The following is a 22,035-nucleotide window of genomic DNA, read 5'->3' as shown; positions in this document are numbered from 1 at the left end:
AAACTGTCGTCGAAAACAATTTTACGATCATTGTTCCAAGTATCGTGTCCCATCGCGCTTTCGTTTGCCAAACGTTGATCGATTGAGCGGAGCGAGTCTCCCTTAAATCTCCCTTATGAGGTATGACTTTTATTCGGTATATGATGACGAAGTAAAATCCCTTCTTGCGGTCGTATAAGGATCAACCGTTTGATCCTTGACCGCGATCTAGGTTTGTGTTCTGCTCTCTTATTTCTCTCTTTCTTGGCTGTCATCGTCATATATGTAAATCATATAAAATTGATATTCAAACATACAGCAGAGTTCTGCAATTATTATCATTAATGAAATTTTTCGTATAATTATTATTATATAATAATATGATTATTATATATAATATATTAAAGAAATATATATAAATTTATATATTTCTTTTAATATATTTTATATCAGCACAATTTTATATAATAATAATAATAATAATTATTATTATTATTATATTTAATTATTATTTGTTATATTGAGAATGAAAAAATTGTATTACTTTCAAGCTCTTAGCAAGTATTAAATATCCTATTTTTCTGTGGTTTATACGAAAGACGAGCCTTTTCTCCTATTCTATGCGCGACCGATGAAATTGCAACGGGATAATTTGTCGGGCATAATCGAATTAATTCTTTTCGCCGATCCGGTTATCGGAATATCTGCCAAGCCGACGCGAAAGGGAAAGAAAAAGGCGACGGAATAACGTCCTTTCCTCGGTAATGCAACGAGAGATTGTATAAATGCAATCGACAGTACGAGAACTCGTAATGTACTTCGTCGGGCGATCGAAAGTTTCCGCGATAGAGGCTGCCGAAAAAATTCCCATCGTCGAAACTTGTTTCGGTGGAAACCTTTCAGGCGTTACTGCAAATTACAAAGGGCGGATATATCTGCGAGAGGAGAAAAACGATTATCTAGAAACGTAACGTCGCAAAATCAATAATAAGAGAATTATCGTGTTGTGCGCTTAGATAATCTTACAATTAGCTATAGGTAAAGATGAGATAAAAATATGGAAATTTATTTTAGATGATTTTGTTTTAAATCTATCTAGATAAAAAATGAAAAATCATTTTCTGATAATATTATTTTTAAGATTGCTTATGTAAACACAGTTATAAACTGCTTAAGTTCTACTATTCAAGGATTTTTATGTGCTATGATTCTAAACCAAAATTATCTGAAAATTATTCGAGATAATACATATTTTTATTATCCGTATAAAGGTAAAATGACGCTAAAGTTTCATCGAGACAATCATCTATATAATTTTATTTAGAATTTGAATAATAGCAAACGCTGATTGTGCCCTTTCAAAGATTAATGAATTGTACGTAGAAATATGAAGAAATTTTTAGTGTTCAAAAAATATAGAATCTCGCGAGAAAAGAGCATTTGCAATTTTTCGAAATGTGAAATATCTTTGTCAAATTTGATCTAAGGGTCCGAGACCAATAGTCTAGCGGTCAGGGAAATCTGGAAACCTGAGCATTATCCCATTATCAGAGAATTTTATAAATCTGGAATTGTCAGGGAAAAATCAGGAAATTTTATTATTTATCTGGATTTTTCACATTATTCTACATTTGTCTCAATAATTGAAATTTTTTATTAAATATAAACTTGACTTCTAGCTAATTTTCTGTGTCGTTAAAAATCGATTCATCTACAGCGTAATCGTTAATTTATATTTTCATCGTTGTGTTATTTTATTTTAATGTGTTTGATAGAGACAAAACTAAAAAAATGGATATAACATAAATAAGAAAGGTGATTATTTAAATAGTTAAATAGTATTTATAAGTAGTTTATAGTGACACGTTTGTTTCGATTATCGCACCTAATGCAGATTGTATAATGGATTAAAATGTTTCTTTTTTTTAACTTCCGAACCTTTTCAATGTTCAGAAAAATATCTCAAGGATTTCATGATTTAACATTGAATTGATTTATCATATAGATATATGCAAATTATATATTTGGAAAAAAATGGAGAAATTTTTCCATTGAGTCTGCTGAAAGACACGATAATCGATACAAAGAGTCGGCATATGGCCATGTAAGGCCATATCTCCGACGCGTGAAGAGGTGTTTTAACTGTCAGCAACAGCAACAGTAGCAATAGTATCACGAGAACTTTACAACCCGTGAGTAACGTTCCCGTGCAAAAACAACGTTTATATTCTCGCCACCCCGTGTTCGGCGGGTGGCGGCCATTCCGCGGCACTTGGACCATAAGATACCATAAGAATTTATGCGTCTCACTCAACAACGCCACCAACAGCGTTACCATTTCGTCGTCGTCGTCGTCGTTGTCGTTATTGGAGACGCGAAATCCTGAACGACGACGATGACGATCGCAGAGAAGAAGCAGAAGGGAAGTTGGATAACGGATAACGAGAGATGAAGAGAGTGCAAAGCGGCTGAAAAAAAAAAAATTCAATGCTGAATAGGGGAGCTTCGTCGAGGGCAATCTTCTAAATTTTTTTCTTTTTTTTTTTTTTCATGAGAAAAGGATAAAATAAAAGTTATAGATACGATGCGTGAAAATAACTGAATTTTTTTTCAATTCGTCGCCGAATATATCCGCGAGGAAGAAATGGGAGCAAGAATAGTCGAAGATAAAATCGCGATTTATTCTTGGTATTATCATACCGAGGTATAATTAGATGGAGAAGGGATGCTATATATTTTGCAACAAGATATACAAGTCGACGTATAAAGAAAAGGAAGGAGAAGACGCTCGATAGTCCGCGACATCTTTTAACACGACGTATAGGATGATATCGCGAAAATATACTCGCTCGTCCATCCTGTCTCTCTTTCTTCTTCTTCTCTTTTTCTTTTTTCCTCTCTCTCTCTCTTTCTTTTTTTCTCTCCCCTAACTCCTCAAATACCATCCCCTTAGATGCGGCCATTCCACCGCCATTATCAAACGGTGCCGTAAGCCAGCAGTCGTAATTTTGGCGGTTTATTGTAGTTCATGCGCTTCTTATGTTCAAGAGGAAACCATTATCTCTGACAGGGTGCATTGCGTACAGTGTATTACCCAGTCGCGATCGGTGACGGACGGCCGAATCCGCTCGCTTGCCCACGCGACCCGCTGCCAAGGATCATTTGCCCCGCATTCGCCACCCTTCCATCCCCCGTTTAACCCCTCTGGTTAATTACACGTAATCACGCGCCTCCGTACAAACGTCAAGTCGCGAATCGCGAGGACTCGGGAAAAAAGACGGACTTTTCTCACTTTATCGAAATTATATCTATATAATATATATATAAAACTTCACTAACTTTTCTCTTACAATTTACCCTGAAAATCATGATAATCGTGATAACATAATATTGGAAGAGTTTTTTTAATTAATATCTATCACATTAAGCAAAAATATTGAGGCATCCATAATTTTCGAGTTATAATCAATTGAAAATAAAGGGTTTTTTGCAAACTAAGCTTTATGGAAATAAAATATTAACAAGATTATATTTTTCAATTAATTTCAAGTAGAAAAGCTTCTTCAATTGAAGAAAAATATGATAGATATTATATACAGGGTCAGGGAAATCTGGAAAACCGGGTTGTCAGGGAAAAGGGAGTTAGGAAATTTTACTATTTATCTGGATTTTTTATTAAATAAATCTAAACTTTTCCTCGACTCCCAGTACGCTAATTTTCTGTGTTAATCGATTCATCTACAGCGTGTTTGTTAATTTATATTTTCATCGTCGTGTTATACCGTGTAAATAAAATATTTGGAAAAAGTAATACTAAAAAGTCAGGGAAAAAAATTCATTTCTGCTCTTGGAAAATTTGAAAAAGTCAGGAAATTTTGTTCATTGAGTTTGTTGGACACCCTGAGGCTGTCTGACAGATAAGGTGTCACACCAAAAATATACAAGTAGTTCTTGTTATTTGGAGCTAATTTTTCCTATGATAATTATTTCCTATAAAATATGTGAGATATTAATAATAAAATCATTTGATACTTATTTAATATTTGACAACTTGAGGTACCAAACTTTTATGGAAATATATATATATTTTTTATAATTGAAATTATATCTATATAATATATAAAACTTCACTTTTCTCTTACAATTTACTCTGAAAATCATGATAATCGTGATAATATAATATTGGAAGAATTTTATAAGAGTTTCTTTAATTAATATCTATCACATTAAGCAAAAATATTGAGGCATCCATAATTTTCGAACTATAAGCGATTGAAGATGAAGGGTTTTTCGCAAACTAAGCCTTACGGAAATAAAGTATTAACAAAACTAAATTTTTCAATTAATTTCTCTAATACTTTAATAAAGTAGAATTTATTTTTTAATAAAATTTTGATCTAATGTTCAATTATAAAGATACATGATGGCAAAAATTGGGAACATGCAAACAATGATGATCTCCCTCGACATTTTTGCTGAGGAAATATCGTCTCCAAATAACGAGATCTATTTGTACATATATTTTCGGTGTGACACTTTATGTCAGACACTCTGTATTAAAAAATTAATAAAAATATTTAAAGAAAAGAAATATAAATAATTTAATTACTTACAGTTTCGGTATTATTTAAAAAAAAATTAATATAAAAATTACTATTATACTATTAAACATAATGAACCCCTCGATTACATGTTCTCATATCATCATCAATTTCCCGGTCGATCAAACGAAGATCGCGACCGTCAATTTGAATGATAGAACTGCTTCGATTACTTATCGATATGTGCTGCTGCGAATGTGGGGGGTTGATTAATCGCCGGGGAAGATTCGACTCGCTAACTTCTTGCGAATTCTCTCAATAACACTTGTAGTTAACATCGAATATAACTGTCCGAATTGCCTGCAACCATTGTGCATGAAATATATATATATATATATATGCATGCGACAATAGAATTTAATGAAGATACACCGGGCGTCTAGAGAAATTATGCGAGACAAGGCGCCTGCTATTAATAACGATAGATCTTTCGTCACATATTAGTTGCACGTATTCTTGTTGAAATCGATAGACAGATTAGTGATTAATGTAGTGGCTATGTGCATCGTGGTTTCTATAACTAGTATATAACGTATAAATAAATATTTTATGCTTTAGAGATACGTCTTATAAATCATATTTTTCAGAAATGCATATTATTATAAATAATAATAGCATGTATAATATAAATAAATATAATGTGTATATACAGGATATATTGTATATATACTTATTCTTTTAGAATTATGAAAAATTTATTTGTCTTTATATATATATATATATATATATATATATATATATATATATATATATGTGTGTGTATATATACAATTTTTTCTCGGCAAACAAGATAATTGTTTTGCATATAATTATCATCATTGTTCTATAACTAGTATATAGCATAAATAAATATTTTATGCTTTTGAGATATTTTTCAGAAAAGCATATTATTATAAATAATAATAGCATGTATAATAATAGCATGTATAATAATAGCATGTATAATAAATGAATATAGTGTATATGCATATATACAAGACATATACATATTTCAGAATTATGAAAAATGTATTTCTCTATATATATGTATATACAATTTTTCCTCGGCGAATAAGATAATATCCGGTTGTTATTTTGCGTACAACTAAATGATACGTTTATGTGTGCAGTGGATAAAATATATATATATATATATATATATATATATATATATATTAGATAATTTTCTTATATACGATAAAATAACACATCTTTGCTCCACATTGCATTCTCGCGTGTATTTATTCGCCGTCTATCGTCTAAACGGCTAACGGCGGATCACTTTATGGATATTATAGAATTACAATGACACAATCCGCGAGGGCAAACAAATCGCATCGCGGGAGACGTCGGAGAAACGCGGTGCAAGACAGATCGACGCGACGCGACGCGAGGCGAGGCGTCGCGACGCGGCGCGACGCGATGGGCGAATTGACGCAGTATTTCTCAGGACGTTCGTCATTGCCCGCGGATGAGATCTCGTGGATCGGAGATGGAAAGAAAGGGAAAAAAATCAGGAGAAAGAGAGAGCCATGTCGCGAGCGCGCAGAGCCGTTATGCGCGCACGCGATAGTTGTTCTCTTTTAAAAGGACTTGGCGGCGGATCTTCCCCGACGATTCTTTATGAAAGCTCGGGGCTCGTTCGTAGCTCGTAAACTCGCGGCTCTTAACATTTCACCGGCGCGGCGCACACAACATCCCTTATTTAGCCATCCCCGACCCCCCGACGCATGTTTTAGACTCTATACCTATTCAGGGAGACGTGCGCTATTTATTAAGTCCGATCCAGTTTTTGATCGTATATAACTTCCTCTCTTCTTCAAATACATGTATCGTGTACAGTGTTGTGCTTAGATGATTTTTAAATTAGCTAGGTAAAGATGAGATCAAAATTTGTAAATTTATCTTAGACGAGATGAAGATCATTTTTTTAAATATATTTATAGATAAAAAATTAAATTATATGGCGATTCATCTAGATAACTTTCAGATTATATTATTTTTAAAAGTACTTGGATAAACACAGTTGTAAAAAGAGGGTAAATTATGAAAGGGATATGAAAAATATATTTATATTTTTATTTGTAAGTTTTTATCGCTTACTGCTCAAGTTCTGCTATTTAAGTACTTTCGTATCTTATAACTCCAAATCAAATTATCTGAATATTATTCTTAACACTTTTTTTTATCTAAGATGCAGATATAGAATACAGATAATACCTATTTTTATTATCTATATAAAGATAATATGACGCTAAAATTTTATTTAGATAACAGCAAACACTGATCGTGTACGTACATATGGTATATATTTAAATCGTATCTTTTAGATATTAATTTTTAACATATCCTTGGAATTTATCATATATTGCATTTTTACTTATATTTGTTATTTTTGCTGATACATATATACATGTGGTACTTATCGCAATCATTCGTTGTATATAATCGTGATATTTATTCGTTACGTTCTTTGGTTTTTATTTATGTGCTGTTATATTTATGTTTATATAAAATTTAGACTAAATCTTTATTACTGCACAAAGAGAATTTTTTCTCTTTGAATTTATCCTAAAAATTATGATAATCGTGATAATATATAGTATTGGAAGAATTTTATAAGATTTTCTCTGATTAATATTTACCACGATAAAAAATATTAATATCTACCACAATAAGATATCAAATATGTTTGATTAATTTTATTACTATATGTATACATATTAATATTTTTTGTAGTGAATAATTAAGGAACTTTTATAAAATTCTTTCAGCCCTACGATTACCACGATTTTCAGGGTAAATCCTAAGAGAAAATTCTCTCCGTGTATAATAATTATTTTCTATAAAATATGAGAGATTAAATTGGATAATTATTTAATATTTGACAACTTGAGGCACCAAACTTTTATGGAAAACCATATATATTTTTCTTATAATTGAAATTATAATATATATATGTAAAACTTGACCGTCGATGAAAACTATACGGGGAGAGAATTTTCTCTTCAAATTCAAAATCATGATAATGATGATAATCGTGATAATACAATATTGAAAGAATTTTCCAAGAGTTTCTCTGATTAATATCTATCACAATAAAATATAAATCTATATTTTTGATTGTAGTAAGAAACTTACAAAATCCTTCTAAATCACGTTGTCCCACAATTTTCAGGCTAAAAAACAATGGGCTTTCGAAGTTGCTTATTACATTAATTAATTATAAAATCTCCCTATTATACTCGTTCATTCAATTTTCTCTTCAAATTCAAAATCATGATAATGATGATAATCGTGGTAATACAATATTGAAAGAATTTTCCAAGAGTTTCTCTGATTAATATCTATCACAATAAAATATAAATCAATATCCTTGATTGTAGTAAGAAACTTACAAAATCCTTTTAAATCACGTTGTCCCACAATTTTCAGGCTAAAAAACAATGGGCTTTCGAAGTTGCTCATTACATTAATTAATTATAAAATCTCCCTATTATACTCGTTCATTCAATTTTCTCTTCAAATTCAAAATCATGATAATGATGATAATCGTGATAATACAATATTGAAAGAATTTTCCAAGAGTTTCTCTGATTAATATCTATCACAATAAAATATAAATCTATATCTTTGATTGTAGTAAGAAACTTACAAAATCCTTCTAAATCACGTTGTCCCACAATTTTCAGGCTAAAAAACAATGAGCTTTCGAAGTTGCTTATTACATTAATTAATTATAAAATCTCCCTATTATACTCGTTCATTCAATTTTCTCTTCAAATTCAAAATCATGATAATGATGATAATCGTGATAATACAATATTGAAAGAATTTTCCAAGAGTTTCTCTGATTAATATCTATCACAATAAAATATAAATCTATATCTTTGATTGTAGTAAGAAACTTACAAAATCCTTCTAAATCACGTTGTCCCACGATTTTCAGGCTAAAAAAAATAGGCTTTCGAAGTTGCTCATTGCATTAATTAATTATAAAATCTCCCTATTATACTCGTTCATTCAATTTTCTCTTCAAATTCAAAATCATGATAATGATGATAATCGTGATAATACAATATTGAAAGAATTTTCCAAGAGTTTCTCTGATTAATATCTATCACAATAAAATATAAATCTATATCTTTGATTGTAGTAAGAAACTTACAAAATCCTTCTAAATCACGTTGTCCCACGATTTTCAGGCTAAAAAAAAATAGGCTTTCGAAGTTGCTCATTACATTAATTAATTAAAAAATCTCCCTATTATACTCGCTCATACACACATGACGGTATAAAATGTTTGCGTAAACATCGCCCTGTTTCTTCCTGGGTGCACGCGCAGATTGGGTTACGCTCCAAGTATCCTGGAAAGTTTAATGCCGCTAATCCATCTGCGAGCTTTTAACGTGGGACCACTTTATTCAAGGCCACCCCGTGAGAGAGAAGGAGAGCAACTAATACCGTACGGGGATGAATCCTGTCTCTCGCGCGGACCTTGGAGTGTCGGCGGGAGCCGATACACGTACGCGAGAAGATGACGAGAAAACGATGAAACGATATCGATTCCGTTTACGTTTGTTCTCGCAGCGCGACGCGACGGCATGGCACTTGCCTCCATTATCCTTTTTTACGATTGTGGAAAGATTGCCGCGGGCCGTATATATATATATATATATATATATATATATATTTTCGCGCAACGCCGCGATTCTATAAAAACGTCCTGCCAAATCGTGAAAGAGGACGCGATAAAAGTTGTGCTATAAAAAGTCGATCGAGATACCGAAGAAAGAGAGAGGAGCCCCGATAGGCAGTAAACGACCGTCAGGGGGTGGAGAACGCAGAGAGGGTGAAAGGGGGTTAATTTTTTTCCCCTTTATTATTTATGGAGGCACGCGCGCGCATATATACACAATGGTCGATGACGTGCGATTTAGCGTGACGACTTTTCGAGAAATTCGCCAATTTCCCTCCCACGGAAGGCGGAGGACCAAGCGCGTATACATATCCCGTATTCGATATAGAATCGAGTTCGTTCAACCTGTGGGAATTCCGAGGGAGAATACCAAGTCGGACGCTATCCGAAGCGCGGGGGTTAAAATTCTCCCGCCCCCGCAATGCCGACATGCACTCTCCCTCCCAGATTTCTCTTCTTTTTCCCTTTGCGTTTTATCCGCTCTCTCTCTCGTTTTTTCTTTTTTTATCTTCCCATTTTTTTTTCTTTTCCTCTCCTGTCATTCTGAATCTCTCTCTTTCATTTTTTCCATTCTCCCTTTCATCCCTTTTTTTGCCGATCCCTTTTTTTCTTCTTCCTTCATTCTTCCTCCCATTCTCTCTCTCTCTGTCTCTCCCTTATGGAGAGTATCAGAACCGAGAGTTTGACGGTTCAGGATGGGATGAAACGGTTCGGGATGAGTTGGAGTGGGGCAGGGTCGAACTCATGGACGGACGAGCCGACGGATAGGACGGCTGGCGCCTGTAGTCAGATCGATGCACGTGGCTCCAGCTGGGCGCCGCTCTTCGTATATCTCCTACACTCCCTTTATTCCCTCTTGACTCTCCTCATCCTGGTACACTCCGCGCTTGAGGATAGAAAAGGGTAGGTTACTTCCTCTCTCTCTCTCTCTCTCTCTCGTCGCCACTCTCGTTTCTTCTCTCTTCCCTTTTCTTGTTTCCTCCACCTTATACGCTTCCCTTCCGTCTCTACCATCCTCTTCTCGCTAACCCGACCTAAGCTCTCTTCATCCCTTTCCTTCTTCCGCCCCGCTGCCTCGCGTGCTATCCGCCGTTGTATCTTTTTCTTGGCGTTGTCTTTAATTTCTCCGGTGCACGTTTGTCTAATGTAGTACCCCGGGAGAGAGAGAGAGAGAGCAGAATCGCGCAACCCTGGTCGCGTATAACGCGCAACGTAACTCATCGTTCCACTTCAACTCCTCCATTCTCTCTCTTTCTCTCGAGGGTGCCGATTCCTCCTGCGGTTCTCGATCCCCCGGAATTTTTCTGTCCGTTGTAAATAAATCGGCCGATTTGTAGCGAAACTTTGGGAGCGCGCGATATTGGCGCATTGTGTAATCCTCGAAGGAATCTTTCTTCCCTCGACGATGGTTTTATGCAAGTCCGCGAATTGTATTTCGCGCTTGTGGAAGGAACTTTGAGAAAATCGAAGGCACGATCGAGACGAGGATTCGAGGAATCCTCTGAAACTTCACGGATGTCCGATATCGTTCTCCACTCGCTTCGGATCAGACGGCTTTCGATTCTGGCTCAAACCGCAGCTTCAGCCACACCCAAAGGACGCGGTTTTTTTATTTTATTTTATTTTTTTTTATTTTATGGAGATTCTGAGATCAAATTGGCCAAGCCAAATCGCGGGGATGCGTCGCGTGAAACACGACGATGACGATTTAATACGTCACACGTGCTTTAAACAGCGGGTACGTAGTTTCCGAGCTACCACGTGGCGATAGATCTGGATCAGGGTTACTAACTGGCTATATCTGACCCTCTTATTTGACTGGTCGTATTACGGTCAGTCGCCTCAGTCAGCCCTACACAATACGAGTCGGTATTACGCTTGTATACGTGGTACTATGTCTGGAACACGTCAGTAACATGTCGCGCTGCAATTAGATTCGCATTGTGTGGACCTGTTCCGAGGTTGAATTTCTTATCTGTTGACAATACCTATATCTAGGGACGTGTCTATATGTGTGTGTGTGTGTGTGTGCATTTGGATTTGTTGCGAATGGGGCAAATGCGGTAGTATTTTAAACGTTTTATCGACTCGTGTGTGTGTTTTTCTTTGTCGATCGAACCCTTTTATCCGCTTACTTCGCTTTCGACGTGGTATTAATGATTTAGAAGTCGCGGTAGTCGTCGGTTAATAATAATATTTTGTTGTGTGTATACGCGGAGTGTGTATAATTTAACGTATCTCGCTCGAGAATCTAGGACCGTTTCAACGGGTAGATATCTCGAATGGGGAAAACTCGCCGTGAAACCTCACGGACTTCCGGCTTTCCGCCCTAGTAATCACTCTCCTATCCGGCACCCTGACTGCGAGAACTTCCTTCCGTTCCGCGTGACTCGACTCTCCTGCGAAATTATACCCGCCTTTAAGCGCACTCCGATTCAAGTGATGCTTAAAAATCGCACTCTCTTCGTCTCTTCATCAATCTCGGCTCCCCCCTTCCCTCCCTCGCTTCCTGTTACATCCTCGTTCACTTGTCTCGTTCGTTCCCGTCCCTGGTAACAGTTGTAATCCACCTTCCGCCCCCTTGTTCCGCCGCGTCTCTTCTGCCTCGAGCCAAACTTCTACTTCCTTCCGCGCTGATCTAGTCTAATGCACTTTGCTGGTCCACGCGAATTCGTTTCCTTCGCCGCGATGATTGATTCGATCGACCGATCGAACTTTTCGATGCCTACGAGTTGCGTGTCCCTTTGTAATGTAACGATTCGATTTTTATTTCATTTGTGGAAAAATTTATTTATTTATTTATTTATAATATACAAGTATTACTGCAAATCGACTTGAAGATCGATTCCTTTAAGAGTCTGAATTGGTACCAATCCGATCTACCGTTTAACGCTGTTGGGTTCATTTATGATTTAATGTTTTTTCTTTTTCAAACTTTACAACATTCGACTTTAATTTAAATTCATGGAAACATTTATTTATTTATTTATAATATACAAGTATTACTGCAAATCGACTCGAAGATCGATTCCTCCAAGAGTCTGAATTGGTATCTCGAACCAATCCGATCTACCGTTTAACGCTGCTGAGTTTATTTATGATTTGATAGTTTCTCTTTTTCAACATTCGACTTTACAACACTCGACTTTAATTTAAATTCATGGAAACATTTATTTTTTTATTTATAATATACAAGTATTACTGCAAATCAACTCGAAGATCGATTCCTCCAAGAGTCTGAATTGGTATCTCGAACCAATCCGATCTACCGTTTAACGCTATTGAGTTCATTTATGATTTGATGGTTTCTCTTTTTCAACATTTGACTTTAATTTAAATTCATGGAAATATCTATTTATTAATTTATAATATACAAGTATTACTGCAAATCGACTCGAAGATCGATTCCTCCAAGAGTCTGAATTGGTAAATCTCGAACCAATTCGATTCGATCTACCGTTTAACGCTATTGAGTTTATTTATGGTTTGATGTTTTCTCTTTTTCAAACTTTACAACATTCGACTTTAATTTAATTCATGGAAAAATTTATTTATTTATAATTGAAAAATTTGTCTGAGAAATCGACTTTAGATCGATTCCTTCAAGAGTCTGAAAGACAGTATGGCAAAGATATAGCAACATTTTTCAAATCGATATATCGAAGCAATCCGAGGGACTCGTTTAACGTCATTGCATTTATTTACGGTTTCTGATGTTTTCTCTTTCTCAAACTTTACAACATTCGACTTTAATTTAATTAATGAAAAAATGTATTTACTTCTAATTAAAAAATATATCTGAGAAATCGACTTTAGATCGATTCCTCCAAGAGTCTGAAAGACATCAGTATGGCAAAGATAGCAACATTTTTCGAATCGACGTATCTCGAAGCAATCCGAGGGACTATGGTACGCGATTCGTCCTTGCGGGATCCTTCCTGGTCTCTGTATGATGAAAATTCGCGAAAGAAAATTCCGATCGAAGCCTCGTCGTTATCTCCAGCCACCCCGTTTCGCTGTCTGGCTCTAAGTTGCCTCAGCAGTTTTTGCGGGAATTCAGCTCATTTGGGAAACGGCGAAATAGGGTTCGCTCGACGGTGCTTCTTCATTTATTCATCCGCCCGCGATTCTCGCCAACGACGCCGAACGTCGTCGGCCAGGATGTTGCGATCTCTCTCTCTTTCTCTTTCCTCGCGTCTCCTCCTCGCCTCGATACATCGAGACGGCCACGAATTGTCCTAGAAATCGCTGTTTTCTCTCGCTATTTCCTCGGCCTTCGAAAGCCCAGGGATATCCTCGTGTTTATCCCTCCGAAGGGCTTCATCCTATCTCCGACGATCTCTCCGACCGTCTCGCGGGCTCCCAAGGACGGACCCGAAATCTCGTCCGTCGGCAAGTTGTCAGTGACAAACTGACTTAGAGTCGCGAATTCTCCGAGTAGTCTCTCTCTTCTCTCGTTGCCGCCCTTTCTTCTCAATTTCTCTGTCCCGCAAGAGTTATAGTCTCCGAACGCTTCGTCTGGGAATCCGACACTCGCGTGTCGACGACGGAAACAAACCGCCCTTGATATCGCGGCACGTATCGTCAAAATAGCAATTGGATTTTTATATTGGCCAGAATGGTCTTCGATCAAGAATCGATGCTTCGAAAGCAACTTTGTTATATTAATGTTCTATCGAATCGCTCTAATTTCTAATGTTGCACAGATGCTAGAGATTTCTCAAAGATTACTAAAAGCTCTGTGAAACGCAAGCAAAATGAAAAGGAAAATTGGAAATGTCAAGCACTATTGATGATCCGACATTAAGCGTTAATATAGTGCTACGTCTTTCGTTCAACATCATCGTTACGACTTTCATTATGGCTTTATGACAGAGTCATATTAAAATCAGATGGTTAAACGAGACAGAAGAAATGACGATAAAACTGTGAAAAGAATTTTTTTGACAAAAAAATTTAATCAAGGAATTTAACAGGAATAAATCGAGGTTGATTCGAAAACGCTAATAAAACATTTTACTAATATTTTTTTTTTAATCTTTCAATGATTTAACAAACATCATTTATTATCTTCAAGAGTTAAGCACAGACAGAGACTTGATCTGAATCACCTACAGCGTTGTGCTTAGATAATTTTAAAATTAGCTAGATAAAGATGAGATAAAAATATGTAAGATAATTTTGTTTTAAATGTATCTACATAAAAGATAAAATTATATATATGGCGATCCATCTACATAATTTCTAAATAATATTAGTTTTAAGATCGCTTATGTGCTAAAGCACAGTCATAAAAAAATGCAAATTATATTCATATTTTTATTTATATAAAGTTTTTACCGCTTTCTGCTTGTTCTACTGCTTAAGTATTTTTATGTGCTATAACTTTAAACCAAATTACCTGAACATTATTTTCGATACTTTAGTCAAGATAACGCTTCTCTTCGCATGCAAGATGCAGATATAGATAATATATATTTTGATTACCTATTATATAAAGATAAGATGACACGAAAATTTCATCTAGATGATCGTCTATATAATTTTCTTCAGATAGCAGCAAATCTGAAGTTGCTAAGAATTAGTCCTAATTGAACTCTACTAATGCACCCTCTTGCAAGGGAATATTCGACGATGGGGTAGTTCTCCAGCACTCGATCGGTAGGACCAGGTCGCCGCTTTCTTTCCCGAAACGTTTCTCTCTTCCTTCGATTTCCCGATCGTCGTTTTCCGACCGCCATCCCCTTCCATCCCCCACCCTCTTCCGACCCTTTCGCAATGTTTCCTCGATCTCTTTCGGTGCCATCGCGCGTTTTCCTCGGTATCCTATACTGCGACGCGTTTCAAATGGACAACTTGGCGACGGAGAGACCTTACTTCGTCTCACTGACATGCGCGTGTGCGAAATTTACGAGATTCTCTGCCATCGAGAGAGAGAGAGAGAGAGAGAGAGAGAGAGAGAGAGAAGAGAGATCGCGCTAACCCCGATTACGCGACCGAAGTAAGGAATACGAAGTAGACGAGGGTGCAAAATTTTCTATCTCATATTCATATCATAGTTTTTTCAAGACACGTGAACCAGATATGACAAATCTGATCTAATTTTTACAAATTTTTAATATTAATATTTTCAGCTTTAAGAATTAATATTATCATTTTATATTTTAATATTTATTATATAATTTATAATAATATATGATGTTTTAAATCGGAATCGAACCCGCTTCAGCGACTTTTCGGACCTATATTTTTCGCGCCTATTTCTCTATATATAAGTTCGAGATTAATTTATATATGGAACTTAGTGATCTCAAACCAAGAGATACAGTTCCGAGTAATTAATTATCTGATATAATTTATAATTTAATATTTAAATATTTAAGAATTAAATTAAATTATTTAAGAATAATATATTTTTTTTTTTATATTTTAACTGATAATAAATGAAAGAAAAAATGTTTCCCAAATGATGAATAATAATTTAAAAAAAATCGTAGATAAAATAGACGAACTAAAATGATTTTACGTATGAATAACATCACATAATAATTATTCTATCAAAATGTAACAGTATAGGATCTTTCTTATTCTTCTCATAATTTCGAAAATGTTACATCTTGTTTGTCGATTCCTTTGATTCATCGGCCAATTATTTTAAATTTCTATAAAAATATACGTATATATATATATATATATATATATATATATATATATATATATTAAATAGCAGAAGCGATTTGGATTGTTTCTCTACGCGCGCCCTTGGAGACAGGGGATAGAAGAACGGAAGAACGGGACGATATATCAATGTCTCTAGGACGAATCTAGAACCTAGGAATCTAGAGCCGTATATCTAAGGTTTAAACTCGGAAAAAGCCCTGACCTTTTTTTTTACCATGTCATTCGTGCGCCGCCTCCGAGGAAAAAGCTTTCTATTAAATTACGGAACGCGGAACCGAGGGTCCTCCCAAAAACGAGCGACGGCTTTCCTCGGTAGAAAGTGGCGGCGGAAGATTTCAAAAGTAGGACGAGTCCGCAAGTTATCTCGCGGGCAGATGGCTGACAGCAAGGTCACGAGAAGCTTGCCAATCATTGTCGAAATGCCGAACGCGCTCAAATCGCGAGTTCCAACATTTCAATTTATAGATATCGCCGACCGTTCGAGAGTCGAACTCCCTGCTTCGAGAACAATAACCGGAATAGCTCTAGACTTCCAAAATTTATCACCAATAAGTCCAAATAATCCCTTATTTCGAGTACTCAAATTACTGATATACAATAATTGAAGTATTCGAAATGAGTGATTATTTGGACTTACTAGTGATAAATTTCTGTAAGGGGTCGCAAGATATTTTATCTCAAAGTCGCTATAGTAAATTTTCGTACACCCTGTATATACCTTCACGCGTTCGCAACACGCTCCATTAACTCCCTCGAGCCTCGAAAATTATGGATCTATTTTGTTTTCGGAATGATCGATCAAATTTACATGCATCATACAGTTTATTATCGCGATCTCTCGATTCGACATCGATAGGAGGCTCGGTCTGGAAAATAATGCTTTTGAAATCCTTCCAAATTTCATTCCATATTTTTGTATTATAAAGATATCTTCTCCCTATCTCTATCTGTCCAATCTCTCTACCTCTATCTCCGTCTCGGAAAATTGTATTTTGCTCGTAGAGGACGTGATAGAGGCGCGATGTAAGAGGCCTATAACATTCGAACCTTGGCCGTGCTAATAGATTGACTCGCTCGATAGTGTTCGCTCAACGTTACAACTATATGCTATACTTGATCAGTACCATCATAGAGCTGAGTAACTTCGATCCACTTGTAATTTTCGACAAATCCCGATTTATCGCGCAAATCACCTTATTTCTCCTTCCCTCGGTTTGCGACGAGTTGCGGCGAGAATACGGATTTTTATATTTTGAAATATTTTTGCGAGATCAAAAATGCTATTGAAATGATATATCTTAATTGATTGTCGAAAGAAAATCTAGCTTTGTTAAAAAAAAAAATAAATAATGAGCCATTTAGTTTTGCACGACGAGAATACGGATTTTTATATCCGTAAAAATGCAATCAGGTTATAAAAAGAAGCTGTTCGATATAAATAATAATATTTTGAAATATTGTAGCGCGCGCGAGATAAAAAATGCTATTGAAATTATATATTTTAATTGATTGTTAAAAAAAAATCTCGCTATGTAAAAAAACAATTGAATCGAGATGTTCAGTTTGCACGACGAGAATACGGATTATATAAAAAATAATACTTTGTAATATCGTCGCGAGATAAAAAATGCCGTTGAACACTATACCTTAATTGATAGAGTTGCTGAAAGAAAATCTCGCTTTGTTAAAAAAAAAAAAAAAAATAAATCGAGACGTTTAGTTCGCACGTAATACGTCATCGGGGCGCGATATTTCTCGATGTTACGCATATGTAACAAAAAGCCTCCACATAGTGGGTCGACGACGCATCGCTTCGCCTCGCTCGGAATGATATTCATCGTAGGGGAAAAAAAGTCTCATCGTTCCTGTGCGAGAGACGGGAGAGACCGAGAGAGAAGAGAGAAGAGAGAGAGAGAACGGGACGCAGATTCCGTGGTGATGTCGCATTGCGGCGCACAAGGGGGCAAAAGTACCACCCGATGTACCGACCTCGAAATGTGCGACAGACGATGCACTCGAAACTCGAGCGAGGCCATTAGAAAATCGAAGTACGAAAATGTGGAGCACGCGACCCAGAGGTAAAGGAAGAGAAAATAGAGGGCCCAAAAATCCGCGTGGAGGATCAAAGATACGACTCTCTTGTACCGAGCGAAGGACCGGGAAGATGGAATTATTTCGAGGTGTCGAGAGATAAGTGGCCCAAGATAAGTGGAACGCGCTATAAGTCTTGCTTCCAGCCGAAAATCTCGGATAAATCATTTAGAAACCGAACAAAGTAGTAATTTTTTGAACAAAATGTCTCCGACCAAAAAAGACACTCCTGCGTGACACAATTTTACGACACTTGGCCGATCGTAGGATGGACAGTGTTGGCTGTTATCTAAAGAAAATTATAATTTTTGCGACATCTTATTTTTATATAGATAATAAAAATGTTTTATCTGTAGCTGCGTCTTGGAAAAAAAATGTATTTTTATTAAATCGTCTAGAATAATGTTCAGATAAATTGGTTTATATACCTTTTTTAAATTAACATTTTTTTATAAATACATTTAAAACAAAATCATCTTCATTTCGTCTAAGATAAATTTCCATTATTTTATTTCATCTTTATCTAGATAATTTTCAGAAAATTATCTAAGCACAACCCTGAGAATGAGGAATGAGAAATTAATTCATGATGAAACCTTGATAAGTATCCAACATCCAAAATATCCAAGATATAAGATTTAGTCCTCGTGAAACTTAACTCCTGCTGTGTGCCAATTTTTTTTCTCTCTCTCTCTCTCTCTCGTCTTAATTTTTAACGCTAAAAAATGCATAGTTAGTTTACCTTGGTCCCCGGATATCCGGTACGATCGAAGGGGAACAAGCGATGTCCGGGACACCCTGTGTGCACAGAAGAGATGCCAGGGTGGGAAGCCAACGCGTAATTTCGGCATTTCGCGAGCCGCGATTGTGCCACAAGTATTCCGCCACTAAAAATCCTTACTCTTGTTGTCGATCACGTGCCAAGGACGTGGAGCGTTCTGGAGCCGTGTTTTATATGTCGAGCTTTTTCCTCTATATCCGCATATCCGCCTCGATCTTCTCTCGCTACATCACGAGACGAAGAATTTACTCAGTCAGACACGCGTACGATACTATCGATGCGGAACAACTATTACATCGCACAAATTTTTATATAAACATTTGTAGCGATTTTTTCAAATTGCAAATATATCGAGATTTATCGATCTTGTGCTTGTGAAATTAAATCATGAAAAGATAATTGTATACAAAAATTGACAAGACATTTAAATTCAATTCGATTTAAAATTCTGGAATAATTCCTTTTTTTCTCTAATCATTTTTAAAAATCAATCATTCTCGTGCGTAGCGATAGCTGTTTAGCAGCAATTTTTTCCATCATTAAATCTATATCGTATATATATATATGCTTCGCTGCATCTCCGCTCTCAATTCCATCTTGTAAGGGAAGGAGAATCGAATCCTGTACGTTCGGGCGTGGTGCCTTCGCGAAGGACAAGAATGTTACGATCATCGACATTGTTTCACTGCGCTCTTCTTGAATTTCCCAAAATCGATTAGAAACCCTCCCTCCATTTTTCTCTCTTTCTCCTCGTATCTCTCTAATATTTTATTCGATCGCCTCTAATACGATGCGATGACAAATAAAGCCTTTCGCAATCCGTATCTTTTAATTTTTCAGCTCGTTTCGTTTTGTTTCAATTCAATTTTGCAAATCCACCCCTTTCTAATATTCTATTTTATTACCGATCCGATAACAAATCAGATCTTTTGCGATCTGTATATTTTAATTTTTCACGAAAGCTCGTTCCAATTTAATTTTCAAATCTACTTATCCCGAGAAGTCCTCAAAAAAACGCATACATTGTAATAAATGTTAACCGTTCCAAAAATAGAGCAGAGTCCTAAAAATATAGTATGAAAAATAATACCTATACACTAATCTAATAGGAAAATAAAATAACAATAATAATCCGCGGCGAATACTAACGCTAATCACGGCGAGTCTTCCCTAATCTATCACGAGTCATTACATCCCTTGCGGGCTAAGACGACGACGAAGCAGCGATATATAATCGCGCAGTATCGCCGCGCTGGACGGTATAGCGCGCGCAGCGGCGCGGCTAGGGTGCGGAGACAAGGGTTGCGGCTGGGTGGGTTGCGGCGGCGGCGGCGGCGACGGTGGCGGCGGATTACAACGGAGGGGTGTGCGGTGAAAGGCAAAAGGCAGACGGGCGGCAGACACCCTGTGCTTATCCCCATCCCGACCCACCCCGCTCGGTCCGTGACTCACCAAACCGTTAAAGGATGAAGCCGCCCTGCTTTCACTCTACGCGCGCCACACACAGACGCGCAGGTGCACACGTACACCCTGGGGTGTGTGGAGACAGAGGACAGGGTGAAAGAGAGACGAAAGGTGCTTTCGAGCGTTGAACGCAGCGTACGTGCACATATGTATATGGTATGTGTGTATGGAGGGTTGGAAAGCGCAGGGATTATAATTATGGGTAGTTTTTCAGGAGCAGACTTTCTTTTAATTAAAATGCCCAAACATTGTAATGACTCAAAATATTCATGATTTTTTTCAGTACGCGATTTTTTTATCTTGCTTCAAAAATTATATTTTTAATTGGAGATAGGATTGAGGAATATTATTGTTCAATTTAATTCAAGTAAAATTTTAATCTTACGGAGAGGGAATTTTCTCTTGGAATTTATCCCGAAAGTCATGCTAATCGTGGGACAATATGGAAGAATTTTAACATCTACCACAAATAAGATATCAAATATGTTCGATTAATTTTACTATATGTACATATTAATATTCTTACAAAATTCTTCCAATACCATATTGTCCCTTGATTACCACGATTTTCAGGGTAAATTCGAAGAGAAAATTCTCTCCGTGTACAATACGTAATTATGAAGGTATGTCTTTTAATGTTAAATAATGAAAAATTTCATTAAACTTCACTGATATCGTATAATTTTCTATAATCAAGAGTTCAACATTCATTAATGACAATTTATCTTTAAAACTGGAAATTCTAAAATATCTGTACATAAATGAAATCATGCGTAATTTCTCCTATATATAATCTCTCGTATATAATCGATGGAAAAGAGAGAGAGAGACGAGAAGAACAAAGTCTGATAAAATCTACCTCGATCATGCGAGAGCACATTGCAGAAAAATAATGCATTGTATGTACATACATATAATCGTCCCTTTTTCAGGATTCTCCTTTTACGAATGCTAATTGCTCGCATGCAAACTCAAATGAGAAATATTCCCAACTTATTTTTAACCTATTAAAAATGATAAATCATTATAATTTTCATATTTTAGGGAAGCTTCTACACTTCGTCATTATATATGCAATGATACGAGACAACGCTTTCTTAAAACTCTAACAATTAATATCTGGAATTAAAAGATGAAAAATAAAATGATATAAGTAAAATATTAAAAACGTGTATTCGCTCGTCTATTGATTAAAACAAAATTTAGTATATAAAAAGACGAACTAATCGAGCATTATTAGATGATATAAACTATAAGTATTTATTCCATATAAGATAATACAGTACAAACGTTTCGACCGTACGCGGTCTTCTTCAGTATAGGAATTCAAAGTAGATGATCATAAGTGATTGTAAGTCGCAATTTTATCGCCGAATTAGTGCATGTCGTGTTGAGTCAAATTACAAAACGTCAGTATATTTCTTACGGATTGATTGCTCTATTGAGATGTTTGGCCGATCTCATAGACTTCATCGTTAATATGCGAGAAAATTATTGTCGTCATAACGCACTATGAGTAGTGAGATATAATAAATTAATAATGTGTCAAAATATAAAATTGGTCTAAAAAATTAAGATTCTACCTATTTTTGAAACTGATAGGGCATTTTGATCAGTTCGAGCTCGTCGTCAATAAATATTCCTCTAGTCCGACGTAACTGATCAATAATTCTACGAGTCTATAATTCGCTGTCATTACTTTTATCTTACTTATATAAGCGCGTGGAAACGTTCGGTAGAATTCGAATAGTATTTAGTAA

General features: G+C 35.9%; 1 protein-coding gene across 1 annotated transcript in view; it reads left to right on the top strand.

Annotated features, from left to right (window-relative positions):
- The window catches only part of Actbeta (inhibin subunit beta), a 31,579-nt gene that overhangs the window by 6,660 nt on the left and 2,884 nt on the right, over positions 1-22,035 (top strand). The gene's annotated exons all lie outside the window — the stretch shown is intronic.

Source organism: Nylanderia fulva, unplaced genomic scaffold, assembly GCF_048542155.1.
Source record: "Nylanderia fulva isolate GAGA-0341 unplaced genomic scaffold, ASM4854215v1 Scaffold6, whole genome shotgun sequence".
Classification (NCBI taxonomy): Eukaryota; Metazoa; Arthropoda; class Insecta; order Hymenoptera; family Formicidae; genus Nylanderia; species Nylanderia fulva.
This window is presented reverse-complemented; position numbering and strand designations above follow the sequence as displayed.